Source organism: Chelonia mydas, chromosome 1 (assembly GCF_015237465.2).
Source record: "Chelonia mydas isolate rCheMyd1 chromosome 1, rCheMyd1.pri.v2, whole genome shotgun sequence".
NCBI lineage: Eukaryota > Metazoa > Chordata > Testudines > Cheloniidae > Chelonia > Chelonia mydas.
This window is the reverse complement of record NC_057849.1, coordinates 139,022,390-139,038,155: the sequence shown is the minus strand read 5'-3', so window position 1 is coordinate 139,038,155 and position 15,766 is coordinate 139,022,390. Positions and strand designations below refer to the sequence as shown.

Below are 15,766 nucleotides of genomic sequence, written 5' to 3'. Positions count from 1 at the left end.
TAGAGCTCTTAGTCCCTCAAGATTGTTAAAATGTTTCTTTTTTCCTCACCCTGTTGTTCTGTAATCATAACAGCTAAAGGCGATGACATTTACAGGGTTATCATTTTTTTATATACAATCAACACACTGGTGTATATTTGTTCCTGAGTACAGTTGCTGGGGCTCACTGGCTGTTTTTAGCACATGATAGGACCTGACCAAGCCACAGCTTGTTCTTCTATGCAAATCTTGCTCCTGTGTGCAAAACAAGTCCAAATCCTGAAGTCCTTACTCAGTCAATGGGACTTTTGTGAGAGTAGGGAATAATGTTTCCAAAAGTATCTAGTGATTTTGGGTGCCTCAGTTACTGGGTGCCCAACTTGAGACACTTTTAAAGGGGCCTGATTTTCAGCGGACAGATGCTCAGCACTTTCTGAAAACTGGATGTCTCAGGAGGGACACACAAACATTGGGGAACTAGTCACTTTTGAAAAATCCTACTCAAGGACTTTAGGTTTGACCCTACGATAATGAGGCTGAGGGTAACACAGTGCACATATTGTACCTTCAGTGACCATGCCTCTTCTTGGGCCTCATCCTGGTAGGTGCCTATGCTCTGACAGCATCTGCCCTTTAGATGTTTCCCATCATGCCTTCTGTTGGCGGGCAACCAAGCCTTTGCTGGGATGATCCCTGTGGCATGGAACTTGGACATTCACCTTCAGCCCCTCTCTCCCAACGTATAAAATATATATTGAAAATACTTCTTTTTCAGAGGTATTTCCTAGTTTAGACCCCAGTCTTGCAACTGGCTGCGGGTGTGTGGATCCCACATGGAAGCAATGAGTCACAGAGCCAGTTGCAGTGTCAGGGTCTTAATCACTGTCAGCCCCCATAGAAGATTCTCCTTCACCCTTTTAAAAAATGATGCTGCTTTCTTTGGCTTTTTGGCATTTGATTTTTACAGTTGTCTATTTTGTACTGATCAGGTATAGTTTTAACTTCTGATTCTTACTGAAGTTAAAGGGAGTTGATAATGCTCCGCACAGCTCAGGAGGCAATTAGTGCTTTGCCCTATGCCTTTACTTCCCTGCTGCTGCTGCAAAATCATTCCTGAGCTTCTAGTGCCTATATCGGATTTATCTCAGATCATCTGAGAGGCTAACTGTAATGAAATGCTAAATTGTATTATACGGTTCAGCCGCGAGGTGGAGCTGCATGCAACATACCTTATTTAAGCTAACCTTAGCCAGACCTGGCAGAGTGTTAAAGGATCTTATAGTGAACACACACACCTGGGGTATATTTCTCTGCGAAGGAAGCTTTGTGGTCAGTCCATATCCGATACAGAAGCCTGACCTGCTAGTAGCAGCATTGCAGCCTACCTCGTACAAGTTGTCTATGACGCTAATTATGGGTAATGAAGAGCTAGGGCTATTCTGTCCTTGGAAATTTCTTAATCAGCTACGTCTTGTGAATTCTTTACTACTTTGATGCACTGAAATTTTCACGTAACTTTATTAATAGACTATTTGTGTCCACTAGTATGACTGGAAAGATCACCTGTTAGATCCTGTTAAAGGGGCTCTGTTCTATGCATTCAGTACAGCCTGGAGAGATTAATAAGGCTGGGACTTTTCAGCTTGGAAAAGAGACAGCTAAGGGGAGATATGATTGAGGTTTATAAAATCATGACTAGTGTAGAGAAAGTAAATAAGGAAGTGTTGTTTACTACTTCTCATAACACAAGAACTAGGGGGTCACCAAATGAAATTAATAGGCAGCAGGTTTAAAACAAATAAAAGGAAGTATTTCTTCACACAATGCACAGTCAACCTGTGGAACTCATTGCCAGAGGATGTTGTGAAGGCCAAGACCATAACAGAGTTCAAAAAAGAACTGGATAAATTCATGGAGGATAGGTCCATCAATGGCTATTAGCCAGGATGAGCAGAGATGGTGTCCCTAGACTCTGTTTGCCAAAAGCTGGGAACGAGCGACAGGGGATGGGTCACTTGATGATTACCTTTTCTATTCATTCCTTCTGAGGCACCTGGCACCGTCCACTGTTGGAAGACAGGATACTGGGCTAGATGGACCTTTGGTCTGACCCAATAGGGCCATTCTTATGTTCTTATGGAGTGCCCATCCTACTGTCTCCCAAAGCAAAGGCAGGATTGGATGGATGAGAATAATTTAAAAAGTGCCTTGCTGAACTGAGAGAGGGTTTTTTCCCCCCTTGTGGTGCTTGTTATACATGCATATCTGTATCGACCTAAAGAGTGAAGCAATAAGGAGAGAAAGATGTATGCTTCCTAGCAGTGTAGCTATACTCTCCAGGTTAACTTGTGCAACACTGTTCTCTTCAGTAGATGCAACTAGTGGCTCTTGGCAGGCTCCACTCCATCTTGACGGTGTGATGATGACAACTTTCATTGTGTATCTGGAAGATATGCTTTCCTTGCTTCTCATTGGATATCACAAATTTCCCTAGAAACCTTCCAAAGGAAATTAAATGGGATTCTACAAGGCCTGTTTACACAGATGACAGTTTAGTTGATGGGAAGTCAGAGGGAAAACATAATGAAAAACTGAAATAAGTTGTGAAAGCAATTGAGGGTGCGCACAAGAATCAAATAGAGAAATGCATGCTACAGCAAACCAAACTACAGGTCTTAGGTCATGTAATTGGTGAAGAGGGAGAAGTCAGAGCTGTAGTTAAAGTGCTTCTATCTAAAAATATCCCAGAACTGATGTAGTTCCTCTACATCAGTGTTTCCCAAACTTGGGACACCGCTTGTTCAGGGAAAGCCCCTGGCAGGCCAGACCGGTTTGTTTACCTGCCGCGTCCACAGGTTCTGCAGATTGCAGCTCCCACTGGCCATGGTTTCATGGCCATGGGAGCCACAATCGGCCAAAGCTGCAGACGTGGCAGGCAAACAAACCGGCCCGGCCTGCCAGGGGCTTTCCCTGAACAAGCGGTGTCCCACGTTTGGGAAACACTGCTCTATATGATTACTAGTCTGGAGAAAATTATACCTAGTCTGTCCTCAAAAGTCCAAGTTCTTTATGAACTGCTTTATTTCACGTCTCTGTGGGTGTGAAATAAAGCACAGAATGTACTTTTGAGGCTATGAATAAACTGTTGCTCCCACCCCCAATACTGGCATATTTTGATATTTCTAAGTCTGCCGCTATTTCAACAGATGCCAAAAGCTGGGGTCGTGGAGAGTGCTACTTCAGTTACAAGGAGATACCTGGGAGTCTGTAGCCTATAATGCAAGACAATTTTCAGACTCAAGCCCAGCTATGCCCAAACAGAGAAAGAATGTTTGGAGGACGTATGGGCTTGCAAGAAGTTAACAAGACATTTGCATGGTCTTGATAGCTTTAGGCTTGGGACATACTACAAGCCCCAGAAACTCAGGATGAGAGACAATAAAAAAAATGGAGCCCTTTTTCATTACTACTTTTGTGAAAATAGCCTTTTTTTTTTTGGAAAAATTTTGAAATTTGAAACTTTTCAACTGGCTCTGCTGTTACTGAAGCACACGTGTGTGTAGTTTGGAATGGGTTACCAGTGTCACCACAAAAACCAGAACTGATTCAAGTGGCCCATAGGAAGAGTACAACTATAAATCGTATCCAAACGTATAGGACATGGTTACCTCAGGAATCCTATGTTCGGCCTATAATTTACATGTAATGAGAAGAATTGTCCATAGCTGGTCTGATTACCTGTGGCATTAATATTATACTTGCACAGTCCTTTCAGGACAATGTACTGGAAAGTATATATGAGGGACACAGCCAGGCCTCAAAAAATGTTGCAATGTTGTCAACCTTAAAGGTTAAAAAAATCCCCTTGTCCTCTATACTCTCGCTCAAAGAATACAGAGTGAAGATATGCCAAATCTAAGAGGACTCAGTTTTTCTTCTTTAATCATCAGAATCCAGTTTATCCAAACTTAAACTAGGAGAGCTAATTCTGATAAAAATGGACGAGGTAAAATATAGGTCGCAACATCAGCTGTTGTCATTGAATATAGCTATACCCCAATAGCCTCCATAATTAAGCGTGATCAAGGTACTGAACCCAGACGACATGTTCTGCTGGTTCCAAACCTGGTTGAGAAGAGTTCTAAACCTCCAGCGCCCTTGGGATGTGGTAAACAAACTTAGCCAGCTGGGTGAAATTCTCCGGAAGAGCAGAAAGCGAACACAGCTGGAGGAAGAGTGTAGCTGATGGCTCATCTGGACAATTTGTTGTTGAATATTGATTCTTGGTAAAGATTGTTCTTACAGCAAAGCATTTGCTAAGAAAGAGAGGATCTGAGGGCATAGGGATGGTTTCTTCAAAATTATAATTCTTTACCATTATCACATGACTGATTTGATGACAGCCGATCACGTGTGCTGATTTATCTGAATAAGAAATACATTTAATTGTTTAAGATCCTTGGAGAAGTAATTGGCGTCTACCAAATTAATATCAGGACTTACATAAAACCTGGCCATTTCAATTCTGAAAATAAAAAGATTTTTAATCTGAAAAAAGAAATTTCTGTTGTGTTATTTCAACTGATTTAAAAGCTGAATTAAGATAAATACACCCACCCACCCTGAATAAAATTCTCACCTCTAATGTGTTCATTTATTTCCTTGTTCATGCTGATTAATGTCCACATAAATTGCTTACACAAATCAACCGGTGTGCCCCTGCAGTCTCCAAATGAAGGAGGGTAGCCTAGCAACCACTCAGAGACTAATAATACTGCATTTTGACCAAGAGTCCTCCAAACAGATGCAAACACATACCCTTATCTGCTCTTTTTTTATTACCTCAAACTCTCATGCTGGCAAATAGGTCAACACAATACCATCCTTGGCAATTGCCTTGAAATTTACCCTTTGCATATTGGTCTGAAACAGCCCTCAGCAGCCACCATGCTAAATTGTCACTCTTCTGCAGGAGCAATTGTTAATTCAGCAGTGGGGCAAACAGTAGCCTGGCAAGAAATGTGGCAGCAGAAATGACGACAGTGGTATCCCAGCAAGAAATAACGGGAGCAGCGCATCAGGTGAAATGGTTTTATGCCACACTTTGCCCAGCAGTCTGAAGGTCTATTTCTGTTCACTAGATATTCTGCTGCACAGACTCTATTGACGCTTCCTTGTGCACTTCCTACTAAGCTACAATACTGCAAAAAAAAGTCAAAATTTACCTTAATTCACACTGTTATCATCACTACACGGAGATGCAATTTAACTTGAACAATATTGAATGCATCCGATGAAGTGAGCTGTAGCTCACGAAAGCTTATGTTCAAATAAATTTGTTAGTCTCTAAGGTGCCACAAGTACTCCTTTTCTTTTTAATAACAGGAAGGAAAGCAAAGATAGAGATGTTAAAGCCATTTAATAATGGTCAAAATGTTATTGTCAACAAACGTGGTTTCAAGAATTTTTTTTTGTGGGAAAATGTGATTTTTGTCTACATTGATTTTTGATGACATTAAAAAAAATTTTTTTGACTTTTTTTTAATCTTGTGGAGAAAAATGTCACTGCTGTTATTTACTTTTAGTGGTCATCCCCACCGCCTGCCTTTCCCCCCCCCCACTTGGTGAGATGAAAAATTATTTTTTAAAAAATCTTTCATTTTTAAATTTGTCGTGAATTAACTTTAGTTAATGGAAGGTAAGAGGGCTAATCTCCCTTTGCTAATTCAACCCTCACCCAGCATAAGCATGGATATTAGAGAAGAACTTCTCCCTCTAATCCTGTTCTCAGTGCTAATATGGATGACTGGGACACATTTGGCTTCCTACTGTCTCTTCCACCTTTGCTGACTGCCAGTCCAGATATCCCACATATAATATAAATATTAAATTGAATGCAAAGGAGAAGGTGATCTCAACAGATGGCGCCAGTTGAAAGGAAGTAAGGGCAGCATGATAAGGCAACTAATTAAACCAACTAATTAAGACAGATCCCTTAAAATTGAAAGGTACCTTCTCAGGAAGGGTAAGTCTCTTGCCTGCTAAATGGCATAAATGGATTATCTAAATTTTCCTTTCACGGCACCAATTCCCTAGAGTAAGCTGCGAACTAAGGATATGGCCCTGAATTTATTTTTTGCACGTTTTCCTTCTTTAGTTCTGTGTGTTTGAAATATCATACCAATTCTACTCCAGACTTGTGAAAGTTCACGAACTCTGTCCCCTTCTTACTTTACTGAATTTAATATCTTTCATTCCCAGGATGCTTATTGGCTTCTTGTGCCCAGCTATCATTTAAAAGCTCTGAGGACAAAAGTCTGTTCTGTGGCTTCTGACATCTCTAAAGGAAACCTTTCTCATTGTAATTTGCTCCTTTCTCCCACTTTTAAAACTCTCACCCTGTCCATTTACTGATGTTTTCCAATAACTGCAATGATTTCTCATTAATAGTTTGCTGAATTTGCATGTTGTCAGCATATAGCACATGGGAAATATGCTGGATGTTTTCTATTGATTATAGTGTATAAGGGATTTGTCATATGGGCACCTGGTCAAAGTATAATGCTAAAGGGAAGGGTTAATCTTTATTCTAAACTGTATAAAGAGAGGCAGTACTTTTTCTTCTCTTTTATCGATGCATGTGTAACTGCGGCAGTGGTGAGTAACATGTCTATAAATGGGTCCTGGTGAGAAGTAAACATCATGTGGTCTCCAGTTTGGAAGCTTGTTGAGTGGGAGGCATTTACTGCATCTTTGGGCTCGCAGCACGATTACTCGTTTTCTATTAGGAACATATTTGGTGCTAATAATATGCACCTTTTTTGCATATCCATGCCCCTCCTAACCTCAGAGGCTAGGAGGGGCATGGATAGAGATTGATCATGAAACTTTAATTCAGCCTCCTAACACATATGCATTAGGATACAGTCTTTAACTACATAAGTGGGCCACACATACATTCCTCTATATTATAGTGCCCCTCCCCTTCTAACTCTACAATTAGAAAGGACAGTTCCATGTTTTTAGCATTAAACTTGGCCATTTCATCCCACAACATCCTGAAATGCAACATACAAGATTTCAGCCCAAACACAGATTTATTTCCCTTTTTAAAAGATTCCTTCTCTCACATATTTTAGTCACTTACAGTTTGGTAAATTAGCAAAATGTATTGACAGTTTGGCATCATTGCTGCTGCATTTTAGAATGTAATTTTTAATCCATTGCCAGTTAGTCAGTGTTCTGCTTTTTGGACGGGGGGAAAAGATACAGGAGAGATTTATGTCTGAAAAAAAAAATCTGAGCATTTGCAGGTCAGTAATGTTATTACAGTGTATTTTGTAAGTTTGTATCAATGTTCGGTGTTACCCAGATTAGATCACTTCCTATTTTCAAACGCCCCTCATTGAATTTGTTACAAGATTAGCAAACTACAATTCTCACTCTTGTTCCCATTGAAATCAATGGCAAAGCCTTATTGACTTCACTGGGAGCAGGATTGGGACGCCAAGAATCCTGTGATTTTTAGAATGAAAAAGTAGAGGGTCTTGGGGGTAGGAAGGGACATGAAGTCCAGGATTCAGGAAAGCATTTAAGCATATGCTTAAGACCATCCCTAATCAGGACAGTGCTTAAGCATGCACTTAACTTTAAGCGTGTGTTTAAATCCTATTGATTTATTTTAAAATGATCAGAGTAGCATGATGAAAGGTGGGAGATGATTTGAGTGGCACAAGAGATACTGGTAGAAAGGCTACAGCAGCTGAAAAATAACCAAGGGAGTATAAGTATGAAAATTATTAATGCACCATCTAGTATCCTAGTTTTGAGTTCAAACACTCCCATTGATCTTTGTAGGAGTTTGTATTCTAAAAATAGACTGCGTTTGGGACCTGAGAGACAGCAAATTGGAGCACAAAGAGAGAGTTCAGAGCAGATTGGAACCCCACAAGGAGCTAAAAGAGGGGTTAGTAAGCAAGGAAACTCATTTGGCAATAAGTAACAATTCTAGAGAGCTGGGAGAGCATTGGAGAGTAAGGTAATTGTAACAAATATAGCAATTTCATGCAATATCTTTGGGAGATCTTACTATATTAAATTTATGTGGGCCAGGGATTGTTTGTAATTCCATGGGGAAGGTGATCACAGGCCTTTAGGAACTAAGAAGAGTGCTGGGTGATTAGACAAATTCACTCAGGTTGTAATGCCTCCAGAGAGCTACCACCACCTGGAAAGACTTGTATACACTGGTTCAAACTGGATTCTCCAGAGACCAACAGAGAAAGAAAGGACTTTTGGATAAACAGCCTGAGTTTAAATGGACTCAGGGCCTTCTTTCTGATCCAGCAAACTGAAGGACCTATTGTCCCAGGCAGCGGTAGGCAATCCTTGTGGAAGGTTGGAAGGGCTGACACAGACCAGAGGCTTTGTGGGAGCTGGGGTGAGCTCTGATAAGCTTATTAGCATTTGTGTAGGTTCTCTGTATTGCTTTCACCTTAAGAATAAACATACTTGCTTAGAAAGGGCTGTGTGGTAACTTATAACTATGGGTAATTAACCTGTTCCAGAAAGAAAGCAAAGATCAGGCAGTCTGGCTCGCTAGGAACTCACAGTGTAAGCAGGGTACTGTGCAACTTGGAAAAACCCTGGTCATGAGGGGGAGAGATGCATGTCACTGCCCAGGAGAGGTAACAGCTGAGGAGCTGTGAGCCTAGAGTGGGAGCCCTTGCTGGACCATTGAGGGAGAATACAGGTGCAGTTGCCCTGAACTGTGACAGTAATATTATTAGCGTTTGTTAATTTATGAAGCATTGCTCAGAACCATCACAGCAATTCACTAAATTAAAACAAATTAAAACATGAAGAGCTTGATTCTCCACTCCATCTACACAGTGGGAATCCTCGACTGGGAGGCTCTGGCTGAGTTAGGCTCACTATGTATTTCATAAGTGGTGCAAAGTGAACTTGGTGGAATAGAGCTCAAACTGGGGAATAGAGCTCAAAGAATTTAAAATGTTCAGTAAAAAAAAGAAAAGAAAAGAAAAAGAAAAACTCCTGCAAAGCATATAGATTGCTGGCATGATGCAGTAGGGGGAACAGTTTGGCCTAGTGGATAGAGCACTGGATTGGGAGTCAGGAGTCCTGACTCTGCCACTGACTGGTTTTGTAGTATTGGACAAGTCGCTTCACCTATCTGTGCCTCTGTTTCCCCTCCCAAATTTTTATCTGTCTTGTCTATTTAGACTAATAAGCACTTCAGAGCAGAGACCCACTCTCACCGTCTGCTTATAAAGTATCTAACACAATAAGGCCCCAGTTGAGACTGGGGCCATAAAGCAGTACAAAAATAATATGAATAAATTTAAAGCTTTTAACTTTGTCTGGCATATGCTGTTGATTTCAATGGAAGTTGAGAGTCAAAGGACTGGATTTATAAGCAAGGGGCAGAGTTATGGTGTGGGGAAGGTCCTAGGAGCAGATGGAGGAACTGAGCAAGTGACTGAGGTGACCCAAGCAGTCAAACTACTTGGATATCAGTAGCATATTAATACTGTACATGGCAGCATGTATTTTTACTTTACAAACTCCCATCAATATCAGCAGAGTTCAGCTTACACACACAGAATAGTAGATCTTTGGAGGAATATAAAATGATATACATACCTGATGATTGGGTCTAAATTAGCTGCTACCACTCAAGAAAAAGACCTTGGAGTCTTTGAGAAGATGTTTTCAGAGAACTATCCACCATGTGCAGCGGCAGTCAAAAAGGCTAACAGAATGTTAGGACCAAATAGGAAATGAATAGACAAGAAGGCAGAAAATATCATCATGCCACTATATAAATCCATGGTATGCCCACACTTTGAGTACTGTATGCAGTTCTGGTCACCCCATCTCAAAAAAGATTATTCGAATTGGGAAAAGTGCAGAGAAGGGCAACAGAAATAATTAGGGGTATGGAACAGCTTCCAAATTAAGGTGAGATTAAAAAGACTGTAACTGTTCACCTTTGAAAAGAGACAACTGGAGGGGGGGGGATGATGGAGGTCTATAAAATCATAAATGGAATGGATAAAGTGAATAAGGAAGTATTATTTACCCCTTCCCATTCCATAATTATTAGGGGTCGCCCAATGAAATTAATAAGCAACAGGTTTAAAACAAACAAAAGGGAGTACTTCCTCACACAACGTGCAGTCAACCTGTGGAACTCATTGCCAGGGGATGTTGTGAAGGCCAAAAAGCATAACTGAGATCAAAGAAGAATGAGAAGATCATGGAGGATAGATCCATCAATGGCTATTAGCCAAGATGGTCAGGGACACAACCCCATGCTCTGGGTGTCTCTAAACCTCTGATTGCCAGAAGCTGGGACTGGACAACAGGGCAAGGATCACTCAGTAAATTACCCTGTTCTGTTCATTCCCTCTAAAGCATCTGGCACTGGCCACTGTTGGAAAACAGGGCTAGATGGACCAATTGTCTGATCCAATATGGCCATTCTTATGTAATAGAGTAGAACTGAGAAAATAAGTGAGGCTCAAACTGGTGTAAGAGGGAGTTAAGGGAAGATTAGAGTGGGGAGATGGACCACAGGGGAGCTTTCTGACTTGCATTGACATCATAATGGCTCCTTTGTAGTTGTGCGGACAATGGAGATCCTCCTTTCTGGAAATACAATATTACTGAGTAAGATGTTTATTATGCTATAGTGATGTTAAAAATCTGACTCGAGCCCATTAAACAAAGGAGCTCTAGTTAAAGCAGCTGCTCAAGCTTTATATATATAAAACAGTATCTTACACACTGGGCATAAGCTTTCGTGAGCTACAGCTCACTTCATCGGATGCGAAAGTTTATGCTCAAATAAATTGGTTAGTCTCTAAGGTGCCACAAGTACTCCTTTTCTTTTTGCGAATACAGACTAACACGGCTGCTACTCTGAAATCTTACACACTGGCATCTTTCAACTTGAAGGATCACAAAATACTTTATAAATTAAGGGCCAAATTATGCTATTAAGTGTACAGAGCCTGGCTTGCGCCGATGTCAGTAAGAGCCCTGCATGCATATCTGAGGATAGGGTTTGAACGAATATGTCCCCAGAAGTATTTTCATTCACCTATGACTGAAAAGCATCCACACCTCTTCACATTCAGCAAGTCACACAGCAGGGAACTGAAACTGCAGGGAGACTATATGTGGGCAGAATGTAATTACCCAGGTTGGAAGGCATGTGTGTTTGTGTACTGGGAATCCACCAAGCAGACTTTTAAAATTTTGATGTTATTTTTGTCATTTTACGAATATAACAACTTGCAGGTGCAAGAGATTTCAGTAGTCAGAGCTCTCAAACCAACAGTGTCTTTCTGGGGCTATGTAACGCTTGAATGGACAAATTCTAGGCACAGTCCTGTGTAAATCTATTGTAATTCCACCAACTTCAGTTGTGTTTCTCCACATTAACACTGGTGAAAGTGAGACCAGAATTTGAAAAGATGTCCAACGAAAGTCATCTGTCTGTGGGATGACTTGAAGGAAATTCAGGCTGAAATGAAGTGATAGGCAGTGGATAAATGTACTAAGCCATACTGAGATGTGATCAGGCTGCTTTGGTTTCAGAGTAGCAGCCGTGTTAGTCTGTATTCGCAAAAAGAAAAGGAGTACTAGTGGCACCTTAGAGACTAACCAATTTATTTGAGCATAACCTTTCGTGAGCTACAACTCACTTCATCGGATGATTACTGTAAGGGATAAACAGCGTTTGAAACATTCTGGGAAAAATTCCTTACCTTGCTCTTTTCGACAACTAATTTATTTTCACCATTTCTTAATTAATTTGACTTCTTTTCCGAAAAGTACATAACATGTCCAAACTATCAGTATTAGTCATGTGGGATTATTTGATATAGCACTTCTATGTCCTCTCTTATTTGTCTCTGCTGTAAACTGATCACTCCCAGTCTCTCTTCCATTCTTGTTCCGATTGATAAAGGCCCCCACATCTTAGGAAGAGCAACAAAACCAGTATTTATGTAAAATATTGTGAGCTACAAACCGTGGTCATTTTTCGTGGTGCGATGACTGTTTAATTTTCTGAGAAGTTTAGTAAAAGTTTATTGAGTGCAATAGAGTTTACACCAAATACAGGTATTAAACCAAAGTTTACACCAAATACAGGTATTAAAATTTTACTGATTAAACAAATATCCCAAGAGATCAACTTTCCTGCATTTCAGATCTGGTATTTCCTCATTATTGACCTGATCTGTATGACTGAAATCAATGGTAACACTTCCCTTAACTTCAATGGGGACAGGATTAGACCCTCTGCAGGGTTATACCTTAACCTTAACTATTCAGGAGGAAAAACCTGAGTGCCAGCAGCAGCCGAAAAATCAAACTGTTAGGATGTGCAAAAATAGGGCAGAAAATATTTCATCATACACTCTCACCTACAATAATGTGTTCAGCGCTGTCAGTCAAAAAATATACAGCAGAAATAGAAGGGTGTTGAGAGAAGTGGCAAAAATAGAGGCGAGGAGAAACTTCCATATGAAGAGAGACTCAAAAAGGTTGGGGCTGTTTAGAGAGGCAATGAATAAGAGGGATATGATAATTGTGTAAAAGCTAATGAGTGGCATAGAGAAGGAAAATTAGGTCCTCCCATTTACTTTTTCTCATAGTTAAAGAGCCAGGGGACATTCACTGAAATTGAAAGGCAACACATGTTCAACCGATGAAAGGAAATACTGGGCGGGGGGGGGGGGGGGGTTATATTTACTCAATGCATGTTTATTATTTATCCTGTGGACCTCATAGCCACAGGATGCCATAGTGGCCAAGACCTTAGTCAGATTCATTAAAGGATAAGACAATTCGAAGAATCATGAGGACATCCACAGTTTCATTAGACAGATGTGAACTGTGGGTTGAGGAAGGTACCACATCAAAATGATGGTATTTTACACCCACTTTGTATTCCACTCTGCACAGATGTAAATGACTACACAATGTGCAAGGCAAATTGCAGATGCAAAGAATATATGTTCAGTAAGAACTTACATGAACTTTCATGATTTCACAAAAAATATCCACAAATACAATGGTAAATGATACATTTCTTGTCTTTTTTTTTTATCTTGCAGATCTGAAAAGAGAAACAGAATGAAATACAATGCGTGCAGATTATTGAAATATTTTATATATTTGTACGAAGATTATGAACTTCCTAAATACAAGATACTCCATAAAAATGTCCTCTTTGTACATTTATATCCCTTTCTTGTTGTCTATTTTGCATAATGTAAAAAGTACTGGTGACATAACGCAGCACAAAACAGAAAGTGATGAACCTGTACATATTCAGGAATAAGTTTGATTTTATGAGCAGAGAATAATGTAACTCATAGTTTGAGTAAAAAAAAAAATCAAATAAACCATTTTTCCAGGGAGAAAGGTCTTCTTACTAGTTGAATTTTTTCTCTTGCTGTTGAAAATAGAAGCTATTGACATAACAGTTTCATGGATAAAATGTTTTAATGAAAGCGCAGATTGCAGACTTCGTGAAAGATAATCTATTCCATGCTTTACTTTTACATATTAATTATTGGTTAACGGGTGGGTTTGAAATTCTGTAAAATAGAGAGTTAAAGTACAGTGAAAATCTTCACGTATGCTCTTTGAAGATGAGTTCATCCTATATTCCTCCTTTGCTATAGAGCCACAGTATTTTCTTTTGCCTAAAAATGTAAAATGCACTGTTGGTCAGATATTTATGCATTGCTTTTACATTGTACAGAACTTGGTGACAGAAATGCGAGGTAAAAAGATCCTTAAATAGACCCTGATTCAGGAAAGCACCTCTGTTCAGGAAAGTTCTTAAGCACATGCTTAAAATTAAGCACACACTTAAGTGCTTTCCTGGAATAGAGGGTCTTAAAACTCAATCCTGCAACCTTTACTGAAGCAAATAGTCCCACCAATCTTGATTCGACGACTCACCTGAACAAAAGATAAAGAATCAGGCCCTTAAAAGGTGATATAAAATACTGTCTCCTATATATTTTTCCACTGTATTAATATTGCACAGAAATTGAGTATGATCAAACAGGACTTTAAATATTATGATAAAATGTGAAACCCACATGCTTGTTTTATATGGAATGTACATAATGAAGATTGTTTAAGGCATATTCTATTTTTGGAAATGAAATTTTATTGTTGGAGAAATTCAATACATTGTATTTCCTTGGTCTCGTGTCATTTACTCACTGTGGAGGGACTGTTCTGGTAATGGTATTCATGAGTTTTCTACCAGTGACTGTACTTGTTCTACATGCAATGAAATCTGCCTGGACTGCTTGTAATTTATTCTATTCAAATAAGGATAATTATTCTGGTTAGAAAACAGGTTTACAACGGAATGTTACTAACAGTGACATATGTTTAATGCACGCAGCAGTTTCTCATTTGCTACATGACAGGATACCAAAGTCAGCCACTAGTATCCTTACATTTTAAGTCATGACAGATAATATTTGCATGACTCTATACAGGATTCTCAGTCACTTCAACTCAGGAAAAAAGTACATGCTTGTATTTTTGCTTTAAATATGCAATATCAGTGTAGTTTACTAGTTTGCTTTACCCTGTACATGTGTAGCTAATTCCCCTTTATGCACTGCACAGCCCTAAAGCAAGAGTGTCTAAGGTGAAATTAGAGGAAGTGTCAAGATCCAGACTGCAGCAGGCGCATCTTTCATTGACACATTGACAAGATTAGCATGCCTATTTGATCAAGAAAGAACAATTTCCCATCTGCTGCGTTATCACTCACTGCAATGCAAAACATTCTCTGGAAAAATGTCATCCTTTGGATTTTTACACAGTCTCCAACTGCTCACAAAATTCTCAAGTTGGAGATGTTTACTTTGTTCTATTTCCCAGGAATCTCAAGGCATGGAATTTTAAACAGACCACAAACATTCATAGCTGAATAAGATACAGATATGCATATTTCCCACTATTTTGTGATCTTTTCCTGTCTATAATTAATGAACAAATTCAATATTCTTTGCTAAAGTCCCAGGTTATCTCATCAACGCTCATGTTCTATTACTTAATATCTAACTTCCAGAAAGAAGAGGCTACAACAAGATGGAAATGGGCCTTTGAAAGAAAGGAAAGGTGGATTGAAAGTAAATGAACAGAATGCACAGATCCTGGAATCAGAGATATGGTATCAATTTTCTATTTTGAGCTACACCAGTTTCTATCACTACTGTAGTGATATGCATTCTTTTACTGGAGCTGGTAAGAATTACTTGTAAGTGTTTTAATGTGCACAGCAAATGTAGGTCATGCCAGAATGAAGGTTGCCTGTGCAATCTTAATTCCGGCCGCCTGTGTACATGCATTATGCTACAGTCTTTAATTACCCAATCACATACCATTTTTTTTCCAGAGGACTCTGGCCTCAATTAAGTGATCAATATCCATCCTGTGCACTAAATAATTAAATATTTTGTTTTCTTCTTGTTGCGCTGAAGACAGAATTATAATTTCCTCATGGGCTTTTCTGCGGAGCTCCTCATTATAGTATCTGACCACAGCATCACCAACAAAAATAAATGTATTTTCACAACACCCATGTGAGGTAAGTGCTATTAGCCCCATTTAACAGGTGGGAACTGGGACACAGAGAAGTTAAAGTCAAAAGTATCCACTAATTTTTGGTGCCCAATTTGAAATGCTGAAGACCTGATTCTTTACTTAGCATTAC

At 39.5% G+C, this 15,766-nt stretch overlaps 1 protein-coding gene across 3 annotated transcripts in view; it reads left to right on the top strand.

Moving 5' to 3' along the window:
- The window catches only part of SMPX (small muscle protein X-linked), a 55,547-nt gene extending 40,358 nt beyond the window's left edge, over window positions 1–15,189 (top strand). The window contains exon 5 of one of the 3 annotated variants that reach the window (XM_037901619.1): window positions 15,122–15,189. The gene's annotated coding sequence lies outside the window, so the exon portion shown is untranslated. Of the gene's footprint in view, window positions 1–13,130; window positions 14,174–15,121 lie in introns of those variants that run through there. The other 2 variants (XM_043537971.1, XM_037901626.2) reach the window with 2 other exon arrangements.
- Window positions 15,190–15,766: the final 577 nt, after the last annotated feature.